Source organism: Boleophthalmus pectinirostris, unplaced genomic scaffold (assembly GCF_026225935.1).
Source record: "Boleophthalmus pectinirostris isolate CB_2022bp ecotype Guang Dong unplaced genomic scaffold, ASM2622593v1 HiC_scaffold_4, whole genome shotgun sequence".
NCBI classification, from domain to species: domain Eukaryota; kingdom Metazoa; phylum Chordata; class Actinopteri; order Gobiiformes; family Gobiidae; genus Boleophthalmus; species Boleophthalmus pectinirostris.
The window spans coordinates 37,211,911-37,219,410 of NW_026571353.1; the positions used below are offsets into that span (position 1 = coordinate 37,211,911).

The 7,500-nt window shown below is 42.3% G+C and overlaps 1 long non-coding RNA gene across 3 annotated transcripts; it reads left to right on the forward strand.

Moving 5' to 3' along the window:
• Nucleotides 1–531: 531 nt before the first annotated feature.
• Nucleotides 532–5,214, forward strand: LOC129411228 (uncharacterized). Of its 3 annotated transcripts, none has more exons than XR_008633200.1 (6): nucleotides 532–992; nucleotides 2,625–2,684; nucleotides 3,063–3,131; nucleotides 3,962–4,032; nucleotides 4,300–4,356; nucleotides 4,791–5,214. It is a non-coding gene; the product is annotated as an uncharacterized LOC129411228 (long non-coding RNA). The 3 variants fall into 3 exon arrangements; XR_008633201.1 differs by lacking the exon at nucleotides 532–992 and adding an exon at nucleotides 1,050–1,318 and having other exon boundaries at nucleotides 1,475–2,684; XR_008633202.1 differs by lacking the exon at nucleotides 532–992 and adding an exon at nucleotides 1,345–2,514 and having other exon boundaries at nucleotides 2,550–2,684.
• The last annotated feature ends 2,286 nt before the right edge of the window (nucleotides 5,215–7,500 follow it).

Genomic DNA, 7,500 nt, shown 5'->3' on the forward strand with positions numbered 1-7,500 from the left:
TGGACCCCGCGGAGGCTCGGAGTCAAAGCTTGGAGTCCACCCCAGTCCTGCTCTGGTCCCGCACACACAGACACAGAGAGAGACACAGAGAGCACTAGTCCTGGTTTAGTTCTGGTTTAGTCCTGGTTTAGTCCTGGTTTACTCCTGGTTTAGTTCTGGTTTAGTTCTGGTTTAGTCCTGTTTAGTCCTGGTTTAGTCCTGGTTTAGTCCTGGTTTAGTCCTGGTTTAGTCCTGGTTTAGTTCTGGTTTAGTTCCTGGTTTAGTCCTGGTTTAGTCCTGGTTTAGTTCTGGTTTAGTTCTGGTTTAGTCCTGGTTTAGTCCTGGTTTAGTCCTGGTTTAGTTCTGTTTAGTTCTGGTTTAGTCCTGGTTTAGTCCTGGTTTAGTCCTGGTTTAGTCTGGTTTAGTCCTGGTTTAGTTCTGGTTTAGTCCTGGTTTAGTCCTGGTTTAGTCCTGGTTTAGTTCTGGTTTAGTCCTGTTTAGTTTGGTTTAGGTTTAGTCCTGGTTTAGTCCTGGTTTAGTTTTGGTTTAGTCCTGGTTTAGTCCTGTTTTAGTCCTGGTTTAGTTCTTGTTTAGACCTGTTTCATTACTGACCTTTTAAACCATCTGACCACTTCTTCCGTTTCCTGTGTTTTCACTGGTGGTGGAAACATTTTTACTATGACTGAACAGTGGCTCAGTGCCTAAACCACCACGGTTGACGGATGCTTTGACGGATGCTTTGACTGATGCTTTGACTGATGCTTTGACTGATGCTTTGACTGATGCTTTGACTAATGCTTTGACTGATGCTTTGTGGAAGGATTCTGCAATAGTCTCCATCTGAAACTCCCTTCCTTCCTTCTTCCCACTCACATTTTCTTTTGCCTTTATAATCTCATCTCCTTCGTCTTTGTGCTCAGAGCGTCTGTCTCCTGCTGTCAGATCTACAACTGAACCTTCATCAGGTTTTAAAACAACATTTTTCTCCATCTTGTTTTTGCTTTTCAGACACGGTGAGTCTCAAAACACTCACACAGACTGGAGGGACTTGACTTAAATACAAGTACATTGTACAAACAATTCTCACATATTTTCTGCTTCATTTTAGTCTTTTTAAACACTTTTGTAGTTTATGCAGGAAAATATCATGGAAATATCAGATGTGCTGCATAATTATATCTTCACACTTTACTCTTTATTTGAAAGTTTTGACTCTTGATGTGTTTTGTGGACTTGTGGCATTGGACCGTGTCCCTCGTGGTGTCCTGTGGGGGGCGCTCTGGGAGTCTGGGGTCCAGTCCCTGTATGACCGGAGCAGGAGCTGTGTTCGTTGGCGGCAGTAAGTCAGACCTGTTCCCGGTGCATGTTGGACTCCGCCAGGGCTGCACCTGTCACCGGTTCTGTTCATTGTGTTTATGGACAGAGTTTCTAGGTGCAGTCAGGGGCTGGAGGGTCCGGTTTGGGGACCACAGGATTTCATCTCTGCTGTTTGCAGATGATGTTGTTCTGTTGGCTTCATCGAGCCAGGACCTGCAGCACTGGGGCGGTTTGACCCGAGTGTGAAGCGTCTGGGATGAAGATCAACTCTTCTAAGTCTGAGGTTGTGGTTCTCGACCCGGAAAAAGGCGTCTTGTCGTCTCCAGGTGGAGAGTCTCTGCCTCAAGTGGAGGAGTTCAAGTATCTCGGGGTCTTGTTCATGAGTGAGGGGAGGATGGAGCGTGAGATTGACAGGTGGATCAGTGATGCGGTCGCTGTATCGTTGTGGTGAAGAGGACCTGAGTCGAAAGGTGAAGCTCTCGATTTACCGGTCAGTCTTCGTTCCTACTCTCACCTCTGGTCATGAGCTCTGGGTAGTGACCGAAAGGACGAGATCGTGGATACAAGTGCTCGAAATGAGTTTCCTCTGCAGGGTGTCTGGGCGTCTCCCTTAGAGACAGAGTGAGGAGCTCAGTCACACGGGAGGAGCTCGGAGTAGAGCCGCTGCTCCTCCACGTGGAGAGGAGCCAGTTGAGGCTTGGGCATCTGTTCTGATGTCTCCTGGGCGTCTCCCTCAGGAGGTGTTCATGTTCCACCGGGAGGAGGCCCCGGGGAAGACCCAGGACACACTGGAGGGACTATGTCTCTGGACTGGACTGGAAACACCTCGGGGTCCCACTGGAGGAGCTGGAGGAAGTGTCTGGGGTGAAGGAAGTCTGGGAGTCCCTGCTTAGACTGAAGCCCCCACGACCCGACCCCGGATAAACGGAAGAAAATGGATGCATGGACTCTTGATGATTTGTCGATGACATAAAGTTTTAAATTACTTGAAATGCTTCGATAAAAAAAAAAAGCTGAAGTACGTCACATAGAGAGAGGAAAAGGAGGAGGAAGGGATCTTTGTGTTTGTGTTTTGTTTGTGTTTGTGTTGTGTTTGTGTTGTGTTGTAATTTCTTGTCTTTCCTGGAGTATTTTTGCTCCTGTATTTGTACTTTTACTGAAGTACTGAGTACTTCCACTGTGTCTTTATACACTTCCTTGAGGACGGGTCAAACGCAGGTTTAAGCAGAGACATGAGGACGGGTCAAACGCAGACGTCTCTGTGGGGACAATAAAATGGACCTGATCTTTAGTAAACGTGTCATTTTAAATCTGTGTTTGTTTTTCAGGTGTTTGGACAAAATGGAGTCGAGTGAGAATCCTGCAAACACAAATCCCTCTGCTCCAAGGTCAGTCCAAGACCCGTTTACATCTGGATTCAATCTGGATTCAATCTGGTTTAAATCTGGTTTAAATCTGGATTAAATCTGGATTTAAATCTGGATTTAAATCTGGATTAAATCTGGATAAAATCTGGTTTAAATCTGGATTAAATCTGGATAAAATCTGGATTAAATCTGGATTAAAATCTGGTTTAAATCTGGTTTAAATCTGGTTTAAATCTGGATTGGATTAAATCTGGATTTAAATCTGGATTAAATCTGGTTTAAATCTGGTTTAAATCTGGATTAAATCTGGATTAAATCTGGTTTAAATCTGGTGTGAGTTTGTTGTTTCTTTGGTGCTGAATATTCAGAGGTTGAACTTTTTGTTTGTTTTTCTGACAGAAACAAAAACTCTGAAACAAACTCACCGACAACGAGAGGAAGAAAACGAGACAAGAACAACCTGACCACGTGAGAACAACACACACACACACACACACACACACACACATACACACACACACACACACACACACACACACACACACACACACACACACACACACACACACACACACACACACACACACACACACACACACACACACACATACACACACACACATACACACACATTTACAGTGTGTACTTTTGTGTGTATTTTGTGTGTACTTTGTGTGTACTTTGTGTGTACTTTGTGTGTACTTTGTGTGTACTTTGTGTGTACTTTGTGTGTACTTTGTGTGTACTTTGTGTAACTTTGTGGCGTCACATTCATGACTTGATGCGGCTCCATAATTATGACATCATTCTATTTTGTCCACAACAAAAAGTCTCCAAATAAACAGAAAATATAAAAGGAGAGAAAAAAGTGACAGAGTCAGGAGGAAGACGAGCCTCGACTCTTGGAGACGTCAAATGTGACTTTACAAATGTTTCAAAGTGTCAGAACAAAAGAATCCAGTGTGAAAATGTTCACACTTGAACAGAGTGAATCCACATGTGAAAATCCAACAGACAGTGTGACGTTGCACAGGTCAAAGTGCACAGTTCACATTTGTGTGTTTCCAGAGTTTGTGTGGAGTCCAGACTGAAGCTCGGCCTCTGAGATGTGCACAAACACCGGACACTCTCAGCTTCACTCACAACACCAACTCTCAATGTTTGACACAACAAACTCTTCACACTCCGTCTTGTTGGGATCAGACTGAAGTCTTCACTTGTGATGTGGCTGTGACTTGGTTTTCTTGTATTTTGTGACTCTGTGGTGAACAGTTTGTGTTCTGTTCTTTCTCTTTCAGACCTGAAGGGGGCAGTGACGTCAGAGATCGATCAAAAAGCCTTTAATAAACTTCAAAAAGTCACGTTCACCGTAAGTGAATAAAAAAGTTTAAATGTGCAGCAGTGGTTCTCAAGCTGTGGTCCAGGTCCGTTGGTTTGGTGCTGCTGGTGTTTGGTTTATTCTGAATGTCAACAGCGCCCCCTAATGTTCATAAATCCAATATGGAGGCAGGTGTGAGTTAAATGAATCATTTTAATTGCAGGTGTCAGTGTGTGAGCCTCTGCTCAGACGTGTTTTTGGTTTTTATACTTTTGGTTTGGTGTTGGTGATTGAAATATTTCATTTTTGTTCCATCAGAAAACGTGGCCTCAGATCCAAGAAGGTCCCGTCCAGAGGAAACGCTCCACCTGCAGCGTGAGTTCCTCCTTTGACTTAATCATGATTTAGGACAAACCTTCACCACGGTTCAGTCTCACTTTAGATCTTGGAGCTCTGCTCGGGCCAAACCACCAAGTCTGATCTTCATGTACAGAAGTTTGAGAGACGCAGGTCTGAGTCTCTTTTTCAAAAATGTGATGTAGATGTAGTAATGATGTAATAATAGTGTCAGCTCCTCGTGCACTTCCTGTCACAGTCAGAACCACAGATCCTGCAGCTGAACATTTGTGGAACAGTTTATTTCATTTGCAGCACGTCTGTAGAACAGAGGATTTTCCCTCCACACATGATACAAAACACAGAGTGTGTTAGCGCCACTTGCTGGAGCAGAGGTGGAACTACACTGCACCACCAATGCAGATTTCTGCAGGTTTTGACTCCATAACTGAGCTCTTTAAATGTCTCCACAGGGAGCAGGAGAAGTTCTGTAGATCCCAGAAGTCATCATCATCTCTGTGAAGAGCAGGACGAGGCTGTAGAGTGATTCTTGTTCCAGGGAGATGAGGACGTCCTAACAGTGGAGCCACGCACCTAGAACTTTGCATCTAAAAATACTACAGCACCTTTTTATGTATAAACAGATATTTGCACTAGCAGTTTGGTTCCTGAAACCTGGGATGCAACTATTTTTCACTATTATTAGTTTTTGTGTGATTTGTTTTTAGTTGTGTCCCAGGTTTTAGTTCCCAAATTGTTGTTGATTGTGTATCTTTTTAAAAAAAAATGTGTCAAATGAGCTCTTTTAATACTAACTAAAATAAAGAACTGTATATTTTTCCACTTACCACCCGCCCGCCGGCGGGTGATTTTCCAATAAAAAATGTTCACTCTGTATATTCACCTTCATTATTGTTTTCACTACTGGCCATACATCGTTTGAAAGCTTAATTTATCAATAAAACAACCATATCATTTATTTTATGCCGTACAACGAGCCCAAAACGCTATAACTTAAAAATTCACATCATAATCAAAGAATAAGATACGCGTTTCTTAACTATGAGCGGTTCTGTCGGTCCAAAACGCGTTCAATCCATGAAAAGTTGTACTCAATAAATCCGTAATAATCCACAGAAAAAGAATATCAAGTTGTTTTTCCAAAAAATAATTCCATGTGGGGAAATAATCCAGAAAATCGTCGTCCATATGAGTGGATGAATCCGTGAATGAAAATATTATGTCTCTCCTCCGCCTCTTCTCCCGCTCTCACTTCCCTTTCTCTCCCGCTCTTGGGTGCGCTTGTTTTCCTCACACTCTTAGCTTCAAAATGAGACCCTCCCCGCTGTTGTCGGTGGCGGGGTTTAGGTGGGACAAGCCGCTGAAGAAGCTAACGCACTCACGTACTTCCTGGCTTTACGCACGCGTCATCAGTTTGTTTACGGGAAATCTCTTCAGTCATTGGATCTTCCAGAAAGTGATTGACATATTGTTTTAGCCAATCACCAGAGCTTTCAAACGGTGGGTGGGACATGCAGATGGACGCGGTGTTTACAGGCGTTACAGAGAGGGAGACAGGGAGCAGTGTGGGAGGGGCCATATTGGGCAGATCTGACACTTGGAAGACAATTTTGCTACTTTTAGTTTTTTTTTCTTGAGAAAACATGCCTAAAGCTCAGAAGAATTAGTATTATAATAATAACAATTATTATTATTATTATAAAAACCAAAACCCTTTGTCCTAGAGATCTGAAATTCTACACAGTTGTTGCCAACAACTTGAACAATGAGTGTAGTGAGTCACAAATGTCTAGCATGAAGTATGACCAAGCTAAGGCCTTTATTTTTTTCTTTTTTTTTTTTTCGAAGCAAAAATTTATTTATTTTTTTTTCAATTTTAATTGACTGTACTGTAGGTTAGGCAGCACTCACAGTCTTCATGTACATATCTACAGAAACTAGAAGGCCTAAGCTTTAAAATGGTGCCTCACACAAGCATGTGGGTTCTAAGGTTTTCTTTTAATAAGCTCTGGCATTTGGGTATGTAGTGCTACTGTGCACACACCAAAATGAGGTGGATGGTAACAGGTTAATGCCTTTGTCCTGTGTTTCAGCCAGATTTACCTGTGTTGTAAATAATTGCATAAATAAAAGTGTTGAACCCGTTGAAGCCCCCTCTCTGCTACATGTGTTGATGTATTTTCATGTATTTTTCCAGAGCTGCTGCTTTCCTCTGTGTCCTCGTCCTGTTTTTATGTTTTGAGCCAAAGATGATTTTGTTCCTCTGTGAACAATAAACATATTCTACGGTTTGAGGGCCCTTTATCACTGCTTGCAGTTTTAATTCTGTATTTATACTTTATCTGTGACATTTGACCTTTTTTTTTTTTTAACTTTAACATTTGTTTTGTTTTGATTTATCATCTTAAAGTTTATATTAAATTGGCATTTTATTCCTGCTTTAGTCCTGGTTTAGTTCTGGTTTAGTCCTGGTTTAGTCCTGGTTTAGTCCTGGTTTAGTTCTGGTTTAGTCCTGGTTTAGTTCAGGTTTAGTCCTGGTTTAGTTCTGGTTTAGTCTGGTTTAGTCCTGGTTTAGTTCAGGTTTTAGTCCTGGTTTAGTCTGGTTTAGTCCTGGTTTAGTTCAGGTTTTAGTCCTGTTTAGTCCTGGTTTAGTTCTGGTTTAGTCCTGGTTTAGTCCTGGTTTAGTTCTGGTTTAGTCCTGGTTTAGTCTGGTTTAGTCTGGTTTAGTTGGTCTGGTTTAGTCCTGGTTTAGTCCTGGTTTAGTCCTGGTTTAGTCTGCTTTAGTCCTGTTTTAGTCCTGGTTTAGACCTGGTTTAGTCCTGGTTTAGACCTGGTTTAGTTCTGGTTTAGTTCTGGTTTAGTTCTGGTTTAGTCCTGGTTTAGTCCTGGTTTAGTCCTGGTTTAGTCTGGTTTAGTTTAGTTCTGGTTTAGTCCTGGTTTAGTCTGGTTTTAGTCCTGGTTTAGTTCTGGTTTAGTCCTGGTTTAGTCCTGGTTTAGTCCTGGTTTAGTTCTGGTTTAGTCCTGGTTTAGTCCTGGTTTAGTTCTGGTTTAGTCCTGGTTTTAGTCCTGGTTTAGTTCTGGTTTAGTCCTGGTTTAGTTCTGGTTTAGTCCTGGTTTAGTCCTGGTTTAGTTCTGGTTTAGTCCTGGTTTAGTTCTGGTTTA